The sequence below is a fragment of the Zingiber officinale genome, chromosome 10B (assembly GCF_018446385.1).
Source record: "Zingiber officinale cultivar Zhangliang chromosome 10B, Zo_v1.1, whole genome shotgun sequence".
NCBI lineage: Eukaryota > Viridiplantae > Streptophyta > Magnoliopsida > Zingiberales > Zingiberaceae > Zingiber > Zingiber officinale.
The window spans coordinates 25,576,769-25,601,748 of NC_056005.1; positions in this window are offsets into that span (position 1 = coordinate 25,576,769).

Here is a 24,980-nt window from a genome sequence, read left to right on the forward strand (position 1 = left end):
AATTCCATGCCTTACTGTGCTTCACAAAAAGCACCCAATTGATTGGGTTAGGGCCAATTGATTGCCCTAATCAATTGGCTTATGTCTAACCGATTACCCTAATCAATTTCTCAACCCTAACTCACTTAATCTAACTGTAGGGTTCTCTTGCCCAACATCCGGTCAACTATGACATGTTGAGATTTCTCCTTACCTAGCATTCAGTCAACTTTGACCTGCCAGGACTTCTTCACCAAGTATTTAGTCATCTATGGTCCACTTGGACTTTCCCTTGCCAACTCCCATTGGACTTCCAATCACCAAGTATTCGGTCAACCTTTGACTCACTTAGACTTTTCATCTCGTGCCAAATGTCTGGTCAACTTTTTAATTACTTGGTCTCTCTCCTTGCCAACTTTTTGTTGGACATTCGATCACCAAGTACGGTCCTTCTTGACTCACATAGATTTTTCTCTTGCCTAACCTCCAGTTAGGACTAGTCACACAGTATACTTCTACTATGTCTAACCTCAGTTAGGGCTTTCTCTTACCTGACTGTAGTTAGGGCTTTCCTTTGTCAATGTGTGATTCTCTTTGATATACTTGGACTTTCCTTTGCCAAATATCAGTTAGGACTAGTCACTCAATAAACTTCCATACTACCTTGTTGGTGTGGGAAGTATCCGACGATCGAACCTGGGTTTTGATTAGGTTAAAGGGTCCAAAGTTAAGTTGTCTTGTGATCTGACAAGTTTAAATGAGATTGCAGGAAAGTCCTAAGTGTTCTTAGGTAAAAGTTCTAGTGGATTCTAGGCAGGTGGAAAACCCTAGGGGGCGGTAACCCTAGGTCCTAGGGGGTGGTAACCCTAGGTGATGAAAAGTCCTAGCTACAGTTAGGTAGGTGGAAACCCCTAAAGGGCGGTAACCTTAGGTTCTAGGGGGTGGTGACCCTAGGCAAAAAGTCTTGACGGGTCAAGCGCTTCGGGCAAAATCCTAGAGTCAGGGAGTCTAGGTTGAAATCCTGGTGTCACGAACCGGGTGGAAATCTGGATGGGTCGTGGAGCGAACATCCAACATGAAGACCCAAAGCTTCGGACGCTAAGCAAAAGTCTAGTTGGTCTGGAGGATCAATCTAGAAATAGGTAACTTCTCATGAGAGGAGTAGGTGAGGACGTGCTCCCCGAAGAGGGAATAGTAGACGTCGATTTGACCTAGGATTTCCAAGAAACTCGAAGTCAGAACCAGATAGTCTGATGACTGTCAAATACTTATATTATTTGTATTTTATTGTGCTAACTTTGTTATGCAAGGTATACTTTGTTTGTGCACTAATATGCCTTGCAGAAATGAAGTTGCCCAAGAGAAGCCTCGGATGAACAGTACCCAAGGCGCCCTCCATGGAACTTAGAGGTGCCTTGGATGAAAGCCTCACACAGTAAGGAGCGAAGGAGCCTTCCAAGGAGATGGAAGGTGCCTTGTGTTGGTGCGGTTAGCACTAACGGTCTAACTCAGGTTTTGATGAATGACAAATCAGGTTAAGTTAGGTTTGTCGTTATCTAACACTCTGAACAAGTGTGCAGGCTAAGTTCAGACAGGTCGACGACCTGATCGGATGTCTGGCATGAAGTCCAAGCGGGTCGACGGGCTGATCGAACGCTTGGTGAGAAGTCCAGCTAGGTCGACGGGCTGACCGGATAGCTGGCGAGAAGTCCAGACAGGTCGAAGGGCTGACTGGACGTCTGGTAGGTGAGTAAAGGTAAGTCACTTGAAGGGAGTGACTGTGAGGACGCATTCCCGGGAAAGGAACATTAGGCATCGATCCGACTTAGATCCATTTCGGACATCTAAGTTGAGATCGTGACTAGATTCCGGTCTCGGAAAGACGGAATCTAAGTCATACTCTTTTTGCCAAACTATAAACTGAACTAACACTCTACTTTGCAGGTTATAAATTATATATTTGCCTCGGACTAACCTTGTCTTGCAGGAGAAAGAATTTCTGGAGAAAGGAGGTCCGGGCGCCCGGGAGGCAATCTTATCCTGAACGCATCGTCGCCACGTGGAGCTTGCTGGTTGGACCTGCCACGTCTCACCAGGGCGCCCAGAAGGGATCCGGGGCGCCCCGAGCCTCATATAAAAGAAGGGGCAGGGGTGGAGCTTCTACAACAACTCAGAATCCAAGATCTGCTCCTCTGTGCTCTCGCGATGCCACGAAAAGCTTTCCGACTCAGTGCTGGTTTTGTTTTCATTCTGTTGTCGATATTTTCTTTCTCTACCAATTCTTGTACTTAAACTTTGTAATATTCGAATTGATAGTGATTGCCCACCGAAAGCGGTCAACGACTGCGGGCCTTGGAGTAGGAGTCGACACAAGCTCCGAACCAAGTAAAGTGAATTGTGTTAGCATTGTTTTACTTTTCCATTGCGTTTACTCCTGTTCTAATATTTTTCGATATTCACCCCCCCCCCCCCTCTATCGAACGTCTACGATCCAACAAGTGGTATCAGAGAGGGTACCACTCTGATTTGGTGCAACCACCAATCAGGCAAGGGGGTGATTTGCTTTAAAAAAATTTTTCTTTCTATTTTCGGCTTTCAACTTTTCGCATATCTCCAAACTAGTATTATTACCTTTTTGGAATTTTATTCGTTGTAATTAAAACTAAATTGGTGCAACACCAATTTAGCCCTTTTTTTATTGTTCTTAATTCTTCTCGCACTATTAATCCAAGACCAAGTCTTGGGATATCGTGTCTATTTGTTGATTTGTGTGCAGGTAAATTATGTCTCAATTGGAAGGCTTCAGCACAGTACGTCTTCCCCTAGTCAACGGGGATGATTTTTCGTACTGAAAGAAAAGAATGGAAGTGTACCTGAAGATAGACTACGATCAATGGTTCAGCGTCACAAAAGCCTACCGAGCGCCAGTTGACAACTCCGAAAATCCACTAGACCCGGAACAGTGGACTTCCGACATGAGGAAGAAGGAATCAACGGAGAACAAGGCGATTAACACACTACACTGTGGACTAACAAGGGAAGAAATGAACCGGGTCGGACCACATCAGAATGCAAAAGAACTATGGGACAAATTGATCGAGTTGCACGAAGGAACGAGCGACGCTAAGGTAACAAAACGAGACTTGCTTTTAAATAGAATTTTTAACATAAAAATGCAGGAAGGAGAAACGGTCAGCCAACTCCACTCAAGAATCAAAGACATTCTCAACGGGCTCCACACAATAGGGCACCAAATGGAGAACCGGGACTTAATAAGGTATGCCTTAAACGCTTTTCCACACAACAGCTTGTGGGCATCTATCGTAGATGCCTACAAGATATCTAAAAATTTATCAAAATTAAAACTAGATGAGCTTTTCTGTGAATTAGAACTGCATGAGCAAACTAACGCCGGGGTTAAGAAAGGTGTAGCTTTATTTGCAAGTTCCTCAAAAGAAAAGAAGAACAGTCTGAACCGGAAGAAGATTCTGACCAAAACTTTGAAGATGAAGAACACCTGGTGAACCTGGTAAGGAAAATGTTCACCAGGAGGAAAAGAAGCTTCAGCAATAAGGACCTTCAAAAGATCAATACTCCAACCGATTCGAGGAGTGTGACGTGCTTCGGATGCAACAAGAAGGGCCACTACAAGAACGAGTGTCCGAGATTGAAGATCGACAAACCGAAGCCGACCAAAAATAAGGCCCTCAAAGCAACATGGGACTCCTCCTCCTCGGAAGAATCGAAAGCAGAAGATTAGAAGCACCAGAGCCACCTCGCGCTGATGGCCCTCGAAGCAGAGTCGGAAGACGAATCGGAAAACGGGTCCGAACCTGAATCGAGCCACGAGTCCGTACTCGTTTCCGAAGGTTCCGAAGAGGTATTCCTAACCTTAAACCGGAAATTTTTTAAAATTATTTCGTGCTTAAATAATAAATTAGTTAAATTAGAAAATGAAAACAAATTGTTCCTCGAGGAAAATCAAATCCTCAAAGAACAAGTTGTAAATAATAAACCAACTCAAGATCTAACACTTGAGGAGGAGAATTCATCATTAAAATTAGAAATTAATAATTTAAAAAATATGTTAGAAAAATTTACTACCAGATCCAAAAATTTAGACTTAATTCTAAATAATCAAAAAGCATGTTATAATAAAACCGAACTCAAATAAAACTTTTAAATCATTAATAACCCAATACAAACCAACAAATAAAGCATGAGTTCCGAAAGCGTGTTTAACCATGCAAATAGGACCTAACCAATATTATATTCCTAAAGATAAAATATATTACGTAAAGTCAAATAAACAAATTAAAAATCAGAACACAAACCTAAACCAAAAAATTTAAAATCTAAACATATTAGAACTCAACAAAATTTAAACTATCACCAAGTAAAATATAATTATAAAAGAAGTAGACATAAACCGAGAACTAAAAATTAAATTAATGGTCATTAATTCAGGGGGAGGCTCCAGAATAGCTGGCACCTCCAAAACTAACCTACCCGGCAGGGTAACCCTAACCAACTTACCCGACAAGATAATTAGGATTAGTTAAAAAGGGTTCAAGTTTAACTCGAAAAATGGTACTGGTGAAATATTGGATGATAGTACGTTAGGGAAGCTTAGTCTATGCATGTCTAGGAAGATATGGCTTCGACTTGATACATTTGGCTAAGTGGAACTGACCGAAGCTACCCTTTATGGATTCTAACCAGTTAGACCAAGATTTTGTACTAAGTCCAGTGGATAGGACTATTTAGAAAACTTCGAAGGCATGATTACTTTAATGATGCCCAAGTGACTCACCATAGCACAGAAGTTTATCCAGAGAATGCCTATTTGTTGAACCGAAAGCTAAACCTGTATCTAACATAAGTTAAAAACAAACCCCAAAATTGAATCTAATTCATCTCACAAAATTATAGGATTCCCTGATTGAAAATATAAATTGGGTGAGATGACTAAGGACTTAAATTAAATTAGAATTAAATTAAATTAAAATTAAATTAAAATTAAATTTAATTTTAATTAAATTAAAACTTAAATTTTTTTTTAAAAAATTTATTAAGACTTAATTTTTTTTTTAACTTAAAAATTTAAAATTAAAATTATTTTTTTTTTAAAAAAATTATTTTAAAATTTAAACTTAAAAAAAAATTATCTTAAAAATTAAACTTAAATTTTTTAAACTTAAAAATTATGTTAAAAATTAAACTTAAATTTTGTAATTTATTTTAAAAATTAAAACTTAATTTTTTTTTTAACTTAAAAATTTATTTTAAAAAATTTAAACTTAATTTTTTTTTACTTAAAAATTTATTTTAAAAATTGAAACTAAATTTTTTTACTTAAAAATATTTATCTTAAAAATTAAAACTTAATTTTTTTAAAAAAAATTAAAACTTAATTTTTTTTAAAAAAAATTTAAACTTAAATTTTTTTAAAAAAAATTATTTTAAAAATTAAAACTTAAATTTTTTTTTAACTTAAAAATTTATTTTAAAAATTTAAACTTAAAATTTTTTTTTAAAAATTGAAACTAAATTTTTTTACTTAAAAATATTTATCTTAAAAATTAAAACTTAATTTTTTTTAAAAAAATTAAAACTTAATTTTTTTAAAAAAAAAATTAAACTTAAATTTTTTTTAAAAAAATTATTTTAAAAATTAAAACTTAAATTTTTTTTTAACTTAAAAATTTATTTTAAAAATTTAAACTTAAATTTTTTTTTACTTAAAAATTTATTTTAAAAATTAAAACTTAAATTTTTTAACTTAATTTTTTTTCTTAAAAACTATAAGTCCAATAGTTAGACTAACCCCAATTCCTACCTATTGTAGGAAACTAAGTGGATTTTGGATAGTGGTTGCTCCAAACATATGACTGGAGATCACACAAAATTCACTCAACTCACCTACAAAAGCCTAGAAACAGTTGTCTTTGGGAACAACGACAAACTCAAGGTAATTGGTATAGGTAATATCGAACTAAAAATTGACTTTATTATTACAAATGTTTTACTTGTTGAAAATTTTAAGTATAATCTTATAAGTATCAGTCAACTGTATGATACTAGGTATAAGGTTAGGTTTTTATCTACAGAATGCTTAATCAAACACCTAGACAACCCTAACATAAGCCTAAAAGGGTTTAGAAAAGACAACATCTATGCAATCAACTTAACCACTTCTTCAATTAAGTGTCACTTAACACAGAAAGAAGAAAGCTGGTTATGGCATAGAAGGATGTCACACACAAATTTTAGAAATAGAAGCAGACTAAATGGATTAGTTAGAGGTCTACCAAAATTACCTAACTTAGATTCAAACATATGTAATGCATGTTAACAAGGTAAACAGACAAAATCCACCCACAAACCAACTAATCAGTCACAAACCAACTCAATACTAGAACTGTTACACTTAGACTTATTTGACTCTCATGGAGTCAAATCAATAAATGGAAGCCTATACTATCTAGTAATAATAGATGACTATTCTAGGTTCACTTGGGTAAAATTTTTAAAAAATAAAGATGATACTTTTGAAATTTTTACAAACTTTTGCAAACAAGTTGAAAATGAAAAGGACCTTAAAATTAAAAGAATTAGAAGTGATAATGGGGGAGAATTTAAAAATCACAACTTTAACAAATTTTGTCTTGAAAATGGCTACCATCACGAATTTTCATGCCCTAAAACCCCCCAACAAAATGGGATTGTAGAAAGAAAAAATAGAACCTTACTTGAAGCCTCTAGAACGATGTTAAATGAATACAATTTACCTAAATATTTTTGGGCAGAAGCTGTTAGTACAACTTGCTATGTACAAAACAGAACAACACTAAATAAAACCCATAACAAAATATTTTTCAAAGTTTATTATAATAAACAACCCAATATAAAATACTTTAAAGTATTTGGGTGCCCAGCTTTCATCTTAAACACAAGAGAACACTTAGGAAAATTCACCTCTAAAGTTGAAAATATAATTTTCTTAGGCTACTCCCTAAATAGTAGAGGCTATAGGGTTTATAATAAGGCTACCTTAAGAATTGAAGAAACTACTAATGTGAAATTTGAGGAATCCAAACAAAACCTAGAACAAACACAACTTCAACCAATTGACTTTGTTGAAGAAAATAATAACTCTGAAGGAATAAACCAAAGTCTAAGTCATGAAGACGAAGAACAACCTCAGGAGAGTCAACCCCCTAGAACTATAAGAGTCAACCCAAATCACCCAATTGATCAAATAATAGGTGACCCAGATCTTAGGGTTCAAACTAGATCATCCTTTAGAAACCTAAGTCAAATATCTTTAATATCAAAAATTGAACCCAAAACCATAGACGAATCACTCCTTGACCCAGACTGGGTCATAGCTATGCAAGAAGAATTAGCTCAATTTGAGCGTAATGAAGTTTGAGACTTGGTACCACCACCCAAGAATAAGAAAATAATAGAAACAAAATGAGTATTTAGAAACAAATTAAGTGAAACTCCCAGACTAGTTGTTAAGGGGTTTAGTCAAGTAGAAGGACTTAACTATGATGAAACATATGCCCCAGTGGCTAGACTAGAGTCCATTAGGATGTTATTAAGTTATGCAGCACACAAAGGTTTAGACTATACCAAATGGATGTTAAGTCAGCATTCCTAAATGGACTAATAAAAGAAGAAGTCTACGTAGGACAACCACCTGGGTTTAAGAGTCTAGAACACCCTGATTATGCCTATAAATTGAAGAAAGCCTTATATGGACTTAAGCAAGCACCTAGGACTTGGTATGAAAGACTAACTTCTTACCTAATCTCTAAAGGGTTTAACCAAGGTCAAATTGACCCAACCTTATTTGTCAAATTAATAAAAGAAGACATTTTTATAGCACAAATTTATGTAGATGATATAATCTTTGGTTCAACGAATTCAGACTTTTTAGATGAATTTACAAGTTTAATGGAACACGAATTTGAAATGAGTCTAGTAGGCAAATTAACCTATTTTTTAGGTTTACAAATCAAACAAACAAATGAAGGTAACTACATTTATCAACAAATATTAAGGAATTACTTGAAAATTTTGGAATGGAAAACACCAAAAAGATTAAAACACCTATGGCAGTAAACACAATCCTAGATGATGACCCAAATGGAAAACCAGTTGACTTAAAATGCTATAGGAGTGCCATAGGTAGTCTACTATACTTAATTGCAAGTTGACCAGATATCTTATTTGTAGTTAGTATGTGTGCCAGATACCAAACATGTGCTAAAGAATCTCATTTGACTCAAGTCAAAAGAATCTTTAGATACCTTAAAGGAACAACAAATGTAGGTATTTGGTATCCTAGGACTAATAATTTTGAATTAATAGGGTATTCTGACTCAGATTATGCTAGATGCAAATTAGACCGTAAAAGTACAAGTGGCGGATGTCAATTACTGGGTCCATCACTTATCAGCTGGTTTAGTAGAAAGCAACATTGTGTTGCCCTATCCACAACTGAGTTAGAATATATTGCAATAGGAGAGTGTGTTGCACAATTATTATGGATGATGCACACCCTAAAAGATTTTAACTTGAACCTTACAAATGTCAAAGTCTAAATTGATAACATTATCTCAATTAACCTAACAAAAAATCCAGTGTATCATTCCAGAACTAAACACAATGAAATTAGGCATCACTTTATCAGGGATCATGTTACCAAAGGTAACATTGAACTCAAATACATTGAGTCCAAGTCTAATTTAGCTGACATATTCACAAAACCACATCCTGAAAGTGAATTTAGTAATCTGCGTAGACAATTAGGGATGTGTTTAATAGACTAGGATTTTCAAAATTCAAAACTATTTTAAAATTGACTGTTTCAAATTCTAGGTTAAAATTGTTTTATTTTTTTTTTAAAACTTTCCTACTTTTAGAATTTCAAAATAATTTTAGCCTTAGACTAGAAAAATCCCTTTAGAAATCATGCTCCCCTAGGACTAGTATTTGAGCATCTCACCAACACCCTAGGTTTACCTTGCTTGTGATTGACATACATAGAAAGGGGTGAGATGTATAGGCCAATTGCCTAGACTTAAGATGCTTATGTCAGTGCATTAATATAAGTCTGGGCGTTAAATACAAAACATACTGTGATCAAGTTAAGTTACTCAGTTTAGTCAACCACTAACTGATTACAATGCACTTAACTTGACTAACCAAGTGAAAGCTGCTATCTTCTGATAGTCAGTAAGTACCTAATTGGTTAGACAGCTATATTAGATGTCAGGTTTAGGGGGAGGATTAAATCAACAATTAGCACTAAAATTATTTTCTCCATCTTAAATATAATATCTTTTCTATTTTTTTTTTAGATTGAATTTCGATTTTCAAATTTGAAGTTTTTACAAACTTAGTCAGTATTGAAAAGTAGATTTTTCAAAATTAGTTTTGAAATCTTTAACTCTGAAAACTTATGTTTCAAAATTTTTTTACCCATTTTTGAAAACTAGCTTTTATAAAACTAAAATTTTCAATTAGATTTTATCAACTAAGATTTTGAATCTGTTGCAAATTTAGTTTTAATCAGTTTTGAAAAGTAAATAGTTTTTAAACTTAGCCTTGAAATTTTTTGTTTGAAAAGTGTTTCAAAGTTGAAACTTATTTTCAAAATTTAAACCTTGAAATTTTGGGTTTAAAAACTCATGTTTGAAAAGTGTTTTAAAGTTGAAACTTACTTTGAAAATTTGATCCTAAAATTTGTAACTTATAACCTTATGTTTGGAAATTAGAATATCTAAACTTAGCTTTCCTAAACTTAAGCTTGAAAATTAGCTTTTAATTTTTTTTTTAAAAAAATTGCAAAGTCAATTAATTTTACAGACATTATCTTTCAAAATTACTCAAAATGTACTAAAAACTAAGTTATGTTGCTAAATTAGCTATTTTCAAAACTTAGTTATTTTACAAAAGTCAAGAAATAAAAGCTAAATTACTATTTAAACTCCCCCAAGTTAACTTGACATCATTTCTTACATTTTAACTTTATCTGTATTCTGTATTTTTTGAGTGTTTGACTTATGTCCTTGTTTGATGAATGCCAAAGGGGGAGGGATAGGTGGTTAAGTTAGAGAAACAAAATGTCAAATTTAAAACCTAACTTAAACCTTAAAAATCATGCTTGTTTGTTTACTTGCATAATTTTTTCACTAACTTAACCAGGTTGTCATTCCATCAAAAAGGGGGAGATTGTTGGTGCGGTTAGCATTAACAGTCTAACTCAGGTTTTGATGAATGACAAATCAGATTAAGTTAGGTTTGTTGTTATCTAACACTCTGAACTAGTGTGCAGGCTAAGTCTAGACAGGTTGACGGGCTGACCGGATGTCTGACACGAAGTCCAAGCGGGTCAACGGGCTGACCGGACGCTTGGCGAGAAGTCCAGCTAGGTCGACGGGCTGACCGGATAGCTGGCGAGAAGTCCAAGCGGGTCGACGGGCTGACCGGACGCTTGGCGAGAAGTCCAGCTAGGTCGACGGGCTACCGGATAGCTGGCGAGAAGTCCAGACGGGTCGAAGGGCTAACCGGACGTCTGACAAGTGAGTAAAGGTAAGTCACTGGAAGGGGGTGACTGTGAGGACGCGTTCCCAGGAAGGGAACATTAGGCGTCGATCTGGCTTAGATCCATTTCGGACATCTAAGTCGAGATCGTTACTAGATTCCGGTCTCGGAAAGACGGAATCTAAGTCATACTCTTTTTGCCAAACTATAAACTGAACTAACACTTTGCTTTGCAGGTTATAAATTATATATTTGCTTCAGACTAACCTTGTCTTGCAGGAGAAGGAATTTCTGGAGAAAGGAGGTCCGGGCGCCCGGAAGGGATCCAGGCTCTCGGGAGGCAATCTTATCCTGAACGCGTCGTCGTCACGTGGAGCTTACTGGTTGGACCTGCCACGTCTCACTAGGGCGCCCGGAAGGGATCCGGGGCGCCCCGAGCCTCATATGAAAGAAGGGGCAGGGGTGGAACTTCTACAACAACTCAGAATCCAAGATCTGCTCCTCTGTGCTCTTGTGACGCCACAAAAAGCTTTCCGACTCAGTGCTGGTTTTGTTTTCATTCTATTGTCGATATTTTCTTTCTCTACCAATTCTTGTACTTAAACTTTGTAATATTCGAATTGATAGTGATTGCCCACCGAAAACGGTCAACGACCGCGGGCCTTGGAGTAGGAGTCGACACAGGCTCCGAACCAAATAAGTTGAATTGTGTTAGCATTGTTTTACTTTTCCGCTGCGTTTACTCCTGTTCGAACATTTTTCGATATTCACCCCCCTCTATCGAACGTCTATGATCCAACACCTTGAACACTGGGCAAAGGGTGCCCTCCAAGGCTACTGAAGGCGCCTTGAACGTTGGATGGAAGACACCCTCCATGAAGCTTGGACTGCCTTCTGGTGGATAAATAGCGAACACCGTAGAGCTTATCAATGCGGCTAACTCGGGGCTGGAGGCACCCTCAACAGCTTATATATGCCTGGTTGGAGCAAGAGGCAGATACAACAATTCTACAAGCAATCTTCGAAGCTACGCTTTATGCCGAGGCGACACAACGATGCTCAGCTGTTGTTCCGACAATCGATGACTACTTCCATAATCTTTTATTGTTGGTATAATCTTTTTAAGTTCAGTACTTGTAATTAATCTTCTAAAGATTCTTGAGCTTATAGTGATTACCCAGCGAAAGCGATCAACGATCGCGGGCTTTGGAGTAGGAGTCGATATAGGCTCCGAACCATCTAACCAAAAGTGTTAGCGATTGCTTTTAGTTTACTTCTATATTCCACTGCGTATTTATGAAATGAACGAATTAGCGATGAACGCTATTCATCCCCCCTCTAGAACTTCTCGATCCTACATGCCTAACCTCAATTAGGATTTTTCCTTGATAAGTATCTGGTCCTCCCTTGATCTACTTGACTTTTCTCTCATATATTGTCAAACATTAAAACTCAAGCTCAAACTAACTCAAACTAAGTCAAACTAATTAACCTTGACCTAAGGACGATTGCACCAACAATCTTGGTAGGTTGAAATCAACTGGATACTAGGCAAGAGAAAGTCCTTGCAAACTGTATGGCCAAATGCATGTAAAGTTCAAGAAGGTCAAGGACCATATTCTTGGTGAGAGGTGGAAACCCGAACCTATTGTTGGATCAGATGGAAGGGTCGTAATGACTGAGAAGAAAATTGATTCAACTGATTGAAAAATCGATTAAATTGATTGGGAAAATTAGATGAATCAATTTGATTTAGAAGCAAGTAGAAGTAAATAGATTCAACTGATTTGGGAAATCAGTCAATTGATATGGAAATCAGTTGAATCAATTTGGAAACCAATCGAATAGATTTAATCTAGAAGTAAATAGAAGCAAATTAGTTTGACTGATTGGTCAAATATGTTAAAAAGGGGGTCATTTTGCAGGTTTCAACGGTCGAATTCATTAGATTAATCGACCGATAGGCAGAAATCATCTCAAACAATTACCTTTAAAAGGTGATTTCGAAGGGGTTTGAAGGTGCTGGCTCGTGGAGATTTTGAAGTGAAATGCTGGTGTATTTTCGAGTCAACAAGAGGTATTTCCGAGCAATAAGTGATCAAGCAACAAAGGTTTTGATTATAAAGTCATTTTCGGTTGTATTTATGTTTTTTTTCTTGTTTCTTTTTGTGTTCTTGTAAGAATGAGTTTGTTGAGGCTTCTCTGCCTTCGAAAAGTTTTCGAGAAGGAGAGAGTTCATAGTGGAAAAAGATTTCTGATGTATACCCTTAGATTAGTCATCTCAAGGAGGTGAACATAAAGTAAACCAAAATTTTGTGTATGTGGAATTGAGTTTGAAGCAAGGTTTCCGCTACGCATTCAACAATGAACACTAAACAATGATGAGAAGCGATTAAACTATTCACCTCCTTTAGCCCATACGAGTCCTAACAATCATATGAAGAGAGATTGTCCAGAGTTGAAGAAAAATATTACAGATAACAAAAGTAGTTTGACAACATCTATAAACATAGTTGAAGAAGAAAATTCAGAGAGCGGGGACAAAGATGTGTTATTAGTTTTGTCAAGTTTAGATCGGCTGATGAATGCATGAATTTTAGATTTTGCATGTTGATTTCATATGACTCCAAATAAGGAGTGGTTTGACACCTGCAAGGCAGTGGATTTTGGTTTAGTATCAATGGGGACAATGCATTTTGTAGAATCATCGATATAGGGAACATCAGAATTAAAATATCTAATAGTGTGGTTAGAATCATATGTGATATCAGACACATACCAAATATGAGAAAGAATTTGATCTCATGGTATTGATTATAGTAACAAATCAGTGAGCGAGGTGATGAAGGTCAACAAGAGAGCTTTGACAGTAATGAAAGGAGAAAAACTAGCAGGAAACATTTACAAGTTGGTAGAAACTATGGTTGTAGGTGAAGTTTCTGCAATAGAATTTGAATCAAATAGCACTATATTGTAGAATATGCAGCTAGGGCATATAAATAAATGTGAGATGCTAGAACTTTATAAGAGATATTTGTTATAGGGTGTTAAGATATGCAAACTTGAATTCTGTAAATTTTGTATTTTTAGGAAACAGGTGCAATTTGAGATGACAACTCACAAGATAGAGGAGATTCTAGACTACATACATACGGATCACCGGGGACTAGTCAATATAGTATTAGGTGGAGGACACTTGTATTTTGTGAGTTTTATTAATAACTGCTCACGAAAGGTCTAAATATACTTTGTGTTACAAATGAAAGACTTTTTTGATGTTTAAACTATGAAAAACTGGAGTGGAGAACTAGACCGAAAGAAAGATCAAATGCCTTAGGTCAGATAATGAGGTTGAGTACACGGATTCAAAGTTTCAGGAATTTTGTGAGCAGTATGAGAATATGAGGCATTTCTTGGTTCGCGAGACACCTTAGCATAATGGTGTGGTAGAAAGGTTGAACAGGACAGTCATTGAGAAGATAAGATGTTTTAGGTTAAATGTAGGACTTGCAAATAACTTTTTGGCTGAAGCAATCAACATGGTGAGCTATCTGATTAATAGATCACCAAGGGCATCATTAGAAGATAAAGTATCAGAGGAGGTATGGATAGGGAATTAGGTAGATTACTTTCCCTTTGAGTTTTTGGATGTCCTGCTTATTTTCATAATATATATAAGGAAAGATCAAAGATGGATATAAAATCAAAGCAATGCATTTTTCTGGAGTATAAGAAAGGAGTCAAAGATTTCAAGCTTTGAGTTCCTAAGGTAAATAAGATGGTGATCAACAGAGATATGATGTTTGACGAGAACGTCATGTTACAACATACTCAGGGAGAAGAAGGAAAGATAACATCATAAAGTAATAATAAGGAGAAAGACATTATTTAGGTGGAGCTAGATGTTGGTGCAACCTTAGGTCAAGGTTGACTTGGGCGACCCGACTCGAGTTGACCTGACTCGAGGTATATTTTGATGTTTGACAAGAATGGAGAAGTTATATTTTGATGTTTGACAAGAATAGGAACTTGGGGGGATTGTGGGTGCAACCTTTGGTCAAGGTTGACCTGGTTGACCCAACTTGAGTTGACCTGATTCGGGAAAAGTCCAAGTATGGAGACTTGGCACGGAAAGGTCCAAGCAAGGAGCTTGGCACGGGAAAAGTCCAAGTATGGAGACTTGGCACGGAAAGGTCCAAGCAGGGAGCTTGGCACGGGAAAAGTCCAAGTATGGAGACATGGCACGGAAAAGTCCAAGCAGGGAGCTTGGCACGAGAAAAGTCCAAGCAGGGAGCTTGGCACGGGAAAAGTCCAAGTATGGAAGCTTGGCATGGGAGGTCAGAGAGGGCTCGGTAGCTCGTTCTCTGGACTGGATGGAGTCGGAGAGGGCTCGATAGCTCGTTCTCCGGACTAGGTCAGAGAGGGCTCGGTAGCTCGTTCTCTGGACTGGATGGAGTCGGAGAGGGCTCGGTAGCTAGTTCTCCGAACTAGGTCAGAGAGGGCTCGGTAGCTCGTTCTCTGGACCGGACGAAGTTGGAGAGGGCTCGGTAGCTCGTTCTCTGGACTAGGTCAGAGAGGGCTCGGTAGCTCATTCTTTGGACCGGACGTGGAAGTCGGAGAGGGATCGGTAGCTTGTTCTCCGGACTAGGTCAGAGAGGGCTCGGTAGCTCGTTCTCTGGACCGGACATGGAAGTCGGAGAGGGCTCGGTAGCTCGTTCTTCGAACTAGGTCAGAGAGGGCTCGGTAGCTCGTTCTTTGGACCGGACGTGGAAGTCGGAGAGGGCTCGGTAGCTCATTCTCCGGACTAGGTCAGAGAGGGCTCGGTAGCTCGTTCTCTAAATCAGGAAGGCTTTAGGATTTAAGGCTGGGAAATTGGATCGGTCTGCTGACCGATCCAGTGATACTATGGGTATCTGGATCGGTCTGCTGACCGATCCAGTGATACACTGATTCTCACTGTGGGTCATCTGATCGGTCTGGTGACCGATCAATAACCAAACAGATTGGGAGAAGGAATAGGAGGGATCGGTCGGTGGACCGATCCACCTATGGCCTGATCGGTCCACAGACCGATCAGGGCTTGACAACCAACTCTCTGTGAGAGTTGGGATCGGTCTGGGGACCGATCAGCCTAGGGCATGATCGGTCCCCTGACCGATCAGATCCATCCTGGATCGATCAGGGTGGAGCCTGATCGGTCCAGGCCTAGCCGTTGAGTCACAACAGTTAGATTTCTGTGTCTTCTTTGTCTTCTTTGCAGGTTCAGGTTATAAATCGAGGTTGAAGGCCTCTACAAAAGAGTGACAAAAGGTTGACTTCTTCTTGCTCCTGCGATCTAAGCTTTGCTGAGCTCTCCATTACTGAAGCTTCGTGTGAGCTTCCCTCGGCTGGGTCTCCAACTGATCAGTTGCTGCTGTGGTTGGCATCCGTGAAGTTGCTGCTTCATCAACAGTCGACGAGAAGGCAAGCAAACTAGTGTTTTTACATTTATATTGTTCTTGTCTTCTTACTGTATTTCTTGTACTCTGATCTTGCTGTTGCAAGAGAGATTGTGGCGAGGTTTCTCCACCCAGAAGGAGTTTTTATTAGCCAATTTTCCGGGGTCTCATCCACCGACGGATTGATAGGATTCGTCCACCTTACGGACATGCCGAGGAGTAGGAGTATCATCTCCGAACCTCGTTATATCATCGCGTTTGAGGTTTGATATTCTCCCGCTTCGTTTCTATCTTTTATTTCCGCTGCGCTAACTCAAATTGTAGGAAGAAACGAGAATTTGGGGTCGGCTATTCACACCCCCCCTCTCTAGCCACGTCTGAAGGTCCTAACAAGTGGTATCAGAGCGAGGTCGCTCTTTGTCGGATTAACACCCGGAGGAGCACGAGGTAGAGAATGGATCAACTTGGAGAAGACGTCACGATTCCACCCTTTTACGATCGCGATGACTTCACGTATTGGAAGGTAATAATGAAGTATTTTCTTATGACTAACCTAGTAAATTGGAATTGCGTACAAGTAGGTTTTATTCCTCCGGTGGATAAAGAAGGAGAACCTCTCGAGAAGAAGAAGTGGACGAAGGAACAAATCCACCAATCCATAATCAACGACGAGGTAACGAAAATCTTTGAATTTTCATTACCTAATGATATCTTGTGTAAGATAGGTGGATACAACAATGCCAAGGAATTTTGGAACAACTTGGCTAAGTTCCATGAGGAGAGCTCCAATTCAAGTCATGAAGAGGAGTCAAGTGAGCCAAGTAGCTCACATCATGGAGGTATGGAATTAGAAGTTGAGGGCTACTCAACATCTAAGGAAGAAGAGGAGGAGAGTTCTTCTTCAATACTGGAGCAAGAAGAAGAAGCCTCTACCTCCGGAAGGGATGAAGGAGAGAGCTTATATCCATCCTCAACCCTAGGTAACTCAAGCAACTTAATTTCAAGTAAATTACATATAATGTGCTTTGAGTGTAGGGAATATAGGCATTACAAAAGTAAATGTCCAAAGAGGATTAGGATGACTCCACCGGCACCAAAAGTCAAGGAAGCCGGAGTCCCGATACGCAAGGGCAAGGAGCACGTGGTGTGCTTCCAATGCAAGCAAAGGGGACATTATAGGAGTCAATGTCCAAGGGGGAGGCAACCTCACAAGGACAAGAGACCAAGCACATCTATGGGGGGAGCTAAGGCAAACCCTAAGGTATCCTTTAAGGCACATTCTTGCAATTCTAATAAGACACATGCTAGTAGTTTTATTGCAATTGTCAATAATGATAAGCATGATAACCATAGAAACCGATACATGTGCTTAGGTGCCAAACATGTTAGCCTAGATAAGGACAATGCCAGAAATGCCAACCCTAGAGTTAACTCATCTAAGGTTAAGGAAAACCTAGATAGGAATCCCAAAACAACTAGACATATGCCTAGGAATACCTCAAAGAAAAATGGAAAATTAAAGCTTGAGGTATTAAAGAAGGAAAATCAAGTCTTGAGGTCAAGACTTGACACTTTAGAAAAGACTCTTAAGAATTTGGAGAAGTCAACTCTAGGGTCTAAGGGTCAAAAATCAAAGCCCAAGGACATGAGAGGTTTGAGTCACAAACCTAAGTCTCAAGTGGTCAAGCCCGCTTATCATAATGTTCCATTCGATTATGGAACAAGACCTAGGGCTAAGAAGACCATCACCAAGGTCACAAGGGGAGTCACCCCTAGAGTTGATCTTGATGAGTCCCAAATGACCAAGGCTTTAAAGCCTAGGAGGGTCATTAGGAGGGTTGCTAGGGAAGTCATCCCTAGTGAATATTTAGTGAACCCAATGAGCTCAAATAGGTATTGGGTTCCTAGGAGCGTGATTCCTTCACGCTAGATGGTTTAGGGTGTGCCAACCTTAATTGGATAGGTAGTTAACCTACTCATGGCAAAAGGTGGCATTTTCAAGGTATAATCAAGCCTTGAAAATGAAATTAAAAATTATTCCTAAGGTGATTAGGATGTGCCAACCACATTTGAGGAGTTTTCTAGGATCAATCTAATTGCCTTATTTAAGTTTCATACTTGATGACATGACATCATGACATTGACACATATTTCCACTTATGATATTATTTTATGCCATGTCATCATCTCTTGCATTTATGATCAATTAATTTGATTTAAGGATAGAAACATAATTTGATATGGAGATCAAATTGTTGTTTAGAAAATACATGAGAACTTAGCTTAAGATGACCTAAACCCATATCTCATATCAAAATTGACTTGGATGTGTTTGATACACCTTAGATGTGTGTGAGATATTAGGATTATGAGTTAGGATCAAGGTGCATAGTTCTTGTATCTAGATGAGCCTAATTCGAATTTGAGGATCATAGGGAAAACTTGTGTACAAGTCATGTACATTTAGCCCTAAGATTGTGGTCCTAAATTTAATGGTTTAAGATCATTTCAAAATTGATTTGAAAAACCTTGATGAAGCTTTTCTAGTGATAGCATTCATCATTGAGCAAGTTGATACAAAGATGGATTAACCTTGAGCTATTTCAAAGTCTTTCGAACTTTGTATCAAGATTAAAAATTGGGAGTTATTTTCATAGAAAACTATTTTTCCATGATAATATATGTTATGAGGAATGTATCCTCAAAATTTTACAATTTTTGGAATTTTCTGTAATTTTTTATGGGTTTTTGAATTTCGGGAGAAAAATCAGAAATCCTTATCAGAGAGTTGTGGACCGATCAGAGAAGATCCTGATTGGTCCAGGGAAGTCTAGATCGGTCACTGGACCGATCCAGGGAAGTGTGGATCGGTCTGGTGACCGATCTAGTGAAGTTCTGATCGATCTGGTGACCGATCAGAGCGTGCCAAAATGCTGATTTTCGACTGTTGTCTGAAATTTCAGCTATGGAAGTTGGTGCTCTAGATTTCTAAAGGGTTGAAACTCTCCAAGACATTGTTGGTGCAATGGTCAAGGAGGAGTTGACCTTTAGGGGGAGTTTTATCTAATGGTCAAGGAGGAGTTGACCTTTAGGGGGAGTTTTACCTAGTGGTCAAGGGGGAGTTGACTTTTAGGGGGAGTTTTACCTAGTGGTCAAGGGGGAGTTGACTTTTAGGGGGAGTTTTTACTCATCAAGATTTCTGAGGATGAGTGATATGTGATTATCACTAAGTTGATTGTTGATTTTAGTATCAAGGGGGAAATTAAGGGTTTCAATGAAAGGTATGGGACTTTCATTAGGAAGAAACTCTTGACCTTGATTCACTCCTTTTGATGTGTGTCAAAAAGGGGGAGAATGTCCAGAGAATGTTCAAGGAAGAACATTGGAGTTTAGGGAGAATGTTCAAGGAAGAACATTGGAGAACTATTGGAAAACCTAAGTTAAGTTATCGGGTTAACCTAACTTGATTATGGTTTTTATCAAACATCAAAAAGGGGGAGATTGTTGGTGCAACCTTAGTTCAAGGTTGACCTAGGTGACCCGACTCGAGTTGACCTGACTCGAGGTATATTTTGATGTTTGACAAGAATGGAGAAGTTATATTTTGATGTTTGACAAGAATAGGAACTTGGGGGATTGTGGGTGCAACCTTTGGTCAAGGTTGACCTGGTTGACCCGACTTGAGTTGACCTGATTTGGGAAAAGTCCAAGTATGGAGACTTGGCACGGAAAGGTCCAAGCAGGGAGCTTGGCACGGGAAAAGTCCAAGTATGGAGACTTGGCACGGAAAAGTCCAAGCAGGGAGCTTCGCACGGGAAAAGTCCAAGCAGGGAGCTTGGCACGGGAAAAGTCCAAGTATAGAAGCTTGGCATGGGAGGTAAGAGAGGGCTCGGTAGCTCGTTCTCTGGACTGGATGGAGTCGGAGAGGGCTCGGTAGCTCGTTCTCCGGACTAGGTCAGAGAGGGCTCGGTAGCTCGTTCTCTGGACTGGATGGAGTCGGAGAGGGCTCGGTAGCTAGTTCTCCGGACTAGGTCAGAGAGGGCTCGGTAGCTCGTTCTCTGGACCAGACGAAGTTGGAGAGGGCTCGGTAGCTCGTTCTCTGGACTAGGTCAGAGAGGGCTCGGTAGCTCATTCTCTGGACCGGACGTGGAAGTCAGAGAGGGCTCGGTAGATCGTTCTTCGGACTAGGTCAGAGAGGGCTCGGTAGCTCGTTCTCTGGACCGGACGTGGAAGTCGAAGAGGGCTCGGTAGCTCGTTCTCCGGACTAGGTCAGAGAGGGCTTGGTAGCTCGTTCTCTGGACCGGACATGGAAATCGGAGAGGGCTCGGTAGCTCGTTCTCCGGACTAGGCCAGAGAGGGCTCGGTAGCTCGTTCTCTGGACTGGACGTGGAAGTCGGAGAGGGCTCGATAGCTCGTTCCCCGGACTAGGTTAGAGAGGGCTCGGTAGCTCGTTCTCTAGATCAGGAAGGCTTTAGGATTTAAGACTGGGAAATTGGATCGGTCTGCTGACCGATCCAGTGATACTATGGGTATCTGGATCAGTCTGCTGACCGATCCAGTGATACACTGATTCTCATTATGGGTCATCTGATCGGTCTGGTGACCGATCAGTAACCAAACAGATTGGGAGAAGGAATAGGAGGGATCGGTCGGTGGACTGATCCACCTATGGCCTGATCGGTCCACAGACCGATCAGGGCTCGGCAACCAACTCTCTGTGAGAGTTGGGATCGGTCTGGGGACCGATCAGCCTAGGGCCTGATCAGTCCCCTGACCGATCAGATCCATCTTGGATCGATCAGGGTGGAGCCTGATCGGTCCATGCCTAGCCGTTGAGTCACAACGGCTAGATTTCTGTGTCTTCTTTGTCTTCTTCGCAGGTTCAGGTTATAAATCGAGGTTGAAGGCCTCTACAAAAGAGTGACGAAAGGTTGACTTCTTCTTGCTCCTGCGATCTGAGCTTTGCTGAGCTCTCCATTACTAAAGCTTCGTGTGAGCTTCTCTCGGCTGGGTCTCCAACTGATCAGTTGCTGCTGTGGTTGGCATCCGTGAAGTTGTTGCTTCATCAACAGTCAACGAGAAGGCAAGCAAACTAGTGTTTTTACATTCATATTGTTCTTGGCTTCTTGCTGTATTTCTTGTACTCTGATCTTGCTGTTGCAAGAGAGATTGTGGCGAGGTTTCTCCTCCCATAAGGAGTTTTTATTAGCCGGTTTTCCGGGGTCTCATCCACCGACGGATTGATAGGATTCGTCCACCTTACGGACATGCCGAGGAGTAGGAGTATCATCTCCGAACCTTGTTATATCGTCGCGTTTGAGGTTTGATATTCTCCCGCTTCATTTCTATCTTTTATTTCCGCTGCGCTAACTCAAATTGTAGGAAGAAACGAGAATTTGGGGTCGGCTATTCACACCCCCCCTCTCTAGCCGCGTCCGAAGGTCCTAACACTAGAGACTCGTGACTCTAATGATACTAATTCGGGGCGTATAGAGCATCACACTATAGAAGGAAGTAGGATGAGATGAGTCATAAAGCCACCTGCCATATACAGATTCGACGATTTAGTATCTTGTCACTAGTAGTGGAGATCCTATATCTTTCTAAGAGGCGGTTCACAGGTTTGACAAAGATAAGTGGATGGATGCTATGGTAGAGAAGATGCAGTCGCTGCATAAGAATCAAACGTGGGATCTAGTATAAGTTTCTAAGGGAGAGCAAGATATAGGGTGCAAGTGTGTCTTCAAGAAGAAGGAAACATTGTCAGAGAGAGAAGAAGTGAAATTCAAGACTTGTTTGGTAGCAAAAGTGTACTCATAGAGAAAGGGGATTAACTATGATGAGATTTTCTCTCCAGTGGTGAGACATATGTCAATCAGAGAGGTGTTGGTTTTGTTGGCATATCATGATTTGTAGTAAGAGCAAAAATGGTATTTATTCATGGTGATTTGGAAGAGCAAATTTTTATATCACAACCTAAGGGATTTAGTCAGTCCAGAAAAGAGTGTTTGATTTGTAAGTTGAAGAAAGTATTCTATGGATTGAAACAATCTCCTAGGCATTGGTACAAACGTTTTGATTCGTACATGATTCAAAATGGATATAGGAGATGTGAGTATGATTGCTGCATATACGTGAAAAGTCTGGAAGATGGATCACTGGTTTTCTTACTACTATACGTGGATGACTTGCTTATTTTTGGAAATAAGATGAAAGAGGTCGACAAATTGAAGAGATTGCTGATTAAGGAATTTGACATGAAAGATTTGTATAAGCCAAGAAGATTCTTAAGATGGAGATTCACAGGGATCACTACAAGAAAAAAGTTAAAAGACAACATTTTTTACGCATTGTCTATGTGGCTATAAAGACGTTGTTAAAAACACTGTTATTAAAAGTCCGCTTAAAGACAATGCTTAAAAAGAGTTATCATTTTTTACAAAAACAATACTTTTGCAACGCTTAAAAAGCGTTGTCATTTTTTTTACAAAGACAATGCTTTTGCAATACCTAAAAAGAGTTATTTTTTTTTTGGCAAAGACAATGCTTTTGCAATGCTTAAAAAACGGTCATTTTTTGTAAAAATAATATTTTTTTAATGGATAGAAAAATATTGTCTTTTTTAAAATAGAACTTTTTAGCAAAAGATAAATCTATTTACAAACAGAAAATATGGATATCCACAAACTTTACAAATAAAAAATATGAGTATTCATAAACAGAAAATATGAGTATCCACAATCTTTTTTAAAATAAAACTATTTAGCAAAAGATACAACTTCATACAATTCAAATAGAAAATATGTACATATAATCTATAAATTAACTTTGTATCTATGTTAAGTTTATACAAAGTAAAAAAACCCTTCTTGGATTGTATGAAGGAAAATTAACTCACATAAGTGCATATTTTATCCTTCATAACAAGATCATCATCCACTAAGTTTTGCAAAACATCTTTCGCTGACTAACTTATGACACCTTTCTTTGGGCCCAACTTCTCAAGCTCTTTAACATTGCATCAAAACAAAGGTTTGGCATTAGAGATTCTCCTATGATAAAACTTAGAAGTTCGAGTTCACATCAAAAACTAGGAAGCAAAGAATTAAGCTTAGCAAAATGTTTCTAAAAATCTTTAACTTGAGCAACCTTAGCAAAATGTTTATAGTTATTTTATAGTTAACCAATTAGGCAAAGATAAGTAGACTCCAATATTCTACCATGAAACCATCTACATTGATCAGTGATCTCTTCATCAATCCTTTGCAGCAACCTGCAGTGATTTGGTTTCATCTCTTCATCAATCCAACTACCATTTCTGAACACAGGTAGGGGGTTTCTGACTTTGCTGCACGAATACAAGTAAAAGTCTATGTTGCCATACACTCCACATCCAACTTTGGTAGGAGTGTTGTCGAACGAGCATTTGATTCTTAACCGAACAATGTTGGTCAATGGTCACCGACTACTAATCAATGTCAGTCATTGGTCCTCGATCAATGTCGGCAATGGTTGGCGATACTTGATGGTTAACTAGGTCGAGTTGAAAGCAAACTAGGTCATGGATTGAGCCAATCCAAAACGGCCTACAACTACAATCTCATTACTTTCAACCCACTTCTCCAAAATAAATATAGAGCCTTCCACAACTAAAGGTAATCCCATAATTTCTAGAATTTTTAGAACCCAGATTGAATTCAAATAAAATATATATACACAGAATTTAGTAGTAATAATAATAATAATAATAATAATAATAATAATAATAAAGAAATTGACTTGAATTCCGATAATAAGTTTTCTCATACTCAAGATTCAAGCCTTAAATCATAGAATATAAGGATATAGAAAGGAAAAACAAACACAACATATATGCATATGATTATACATTTTGACTCATGGTCTATCTTTTTTCTCAGGAAGATCTCAACTTTATAAAACTCTCAATGCATAAAGAAACATACGAATATTAACTAGAATTAATGAGTTCTCCAGGATTGCACAAATAACTTTTCCAAGTAAGTTTCTAATTTGTTAGGAGCTATCACTAAAAAAAAAAAAAAAAAAAAAAGCTAAAAGACAACTAATTTTATTCATTATCTTTATTCTTCCAAAATCATTGTAACTGATGATGTTGTAAAGAACCCGCTCAAAAGTAATTGTTTTTAAACCGTTGTCTTTTAATACTAACAAAAATAATTTTGCAACGTTTAAAAACCATTGTCCTTTAAATGTGATAGACAATAGTTCTATAATAATTTTAAATTGTTGTCTTTTAATACCATAGAAAATAGAAGATGAATGAAAATCAAATCTACTTCAATCAATAACATATTATTAAATAAACAACTAATATAAGTATACAAATTATCATCCTTACACTTCTATAACAAACATAATTACTCGCACACAAAGAAATTTTAATTAGAAGACACTCAAAACTTGTCACGCCCCAGGTAGTCCTTGCCAGAAGAAATTTCGACAACGTCTTCCCTATATGGGTGACAATATGAAACTTTACTATAAGCCTTCGGGGCCACACAAACCTCGGCCAACACGACCGAAACAATAATAATAAACATAATTAATAATCCACGCAGTTTATATATTTCAGCCTCTGGCTGACACAACCACATAGTTTATATTTAAATAAGCCCTACTCCACTACAACGACGGAAAACACAAACCCACAACAGGGAATCCAACACAACGAAAAAAATAAGTGTAGTAGACCAAAACTCGATAAAAATCTTCGAGTACAATCACAAGTATATATAAAAATAAGTGTAGTTTAAGGAAAAGAAATTTCAAAGAACTCGAGTGGTGTTGCATCAACTTCAAGTTAAAAATTGAATGAGAAATCATTATTGAAAGGGTAAATTGTACCAATTCAAATAGAATATGAGAAAAGAGAAATAACAAAAATAGTTTCCCCCGGCTTGATTGGTGGTTGCACCAATTCAAAGTAGAACATGCTCTGATACCACTTATTGAATCGATACG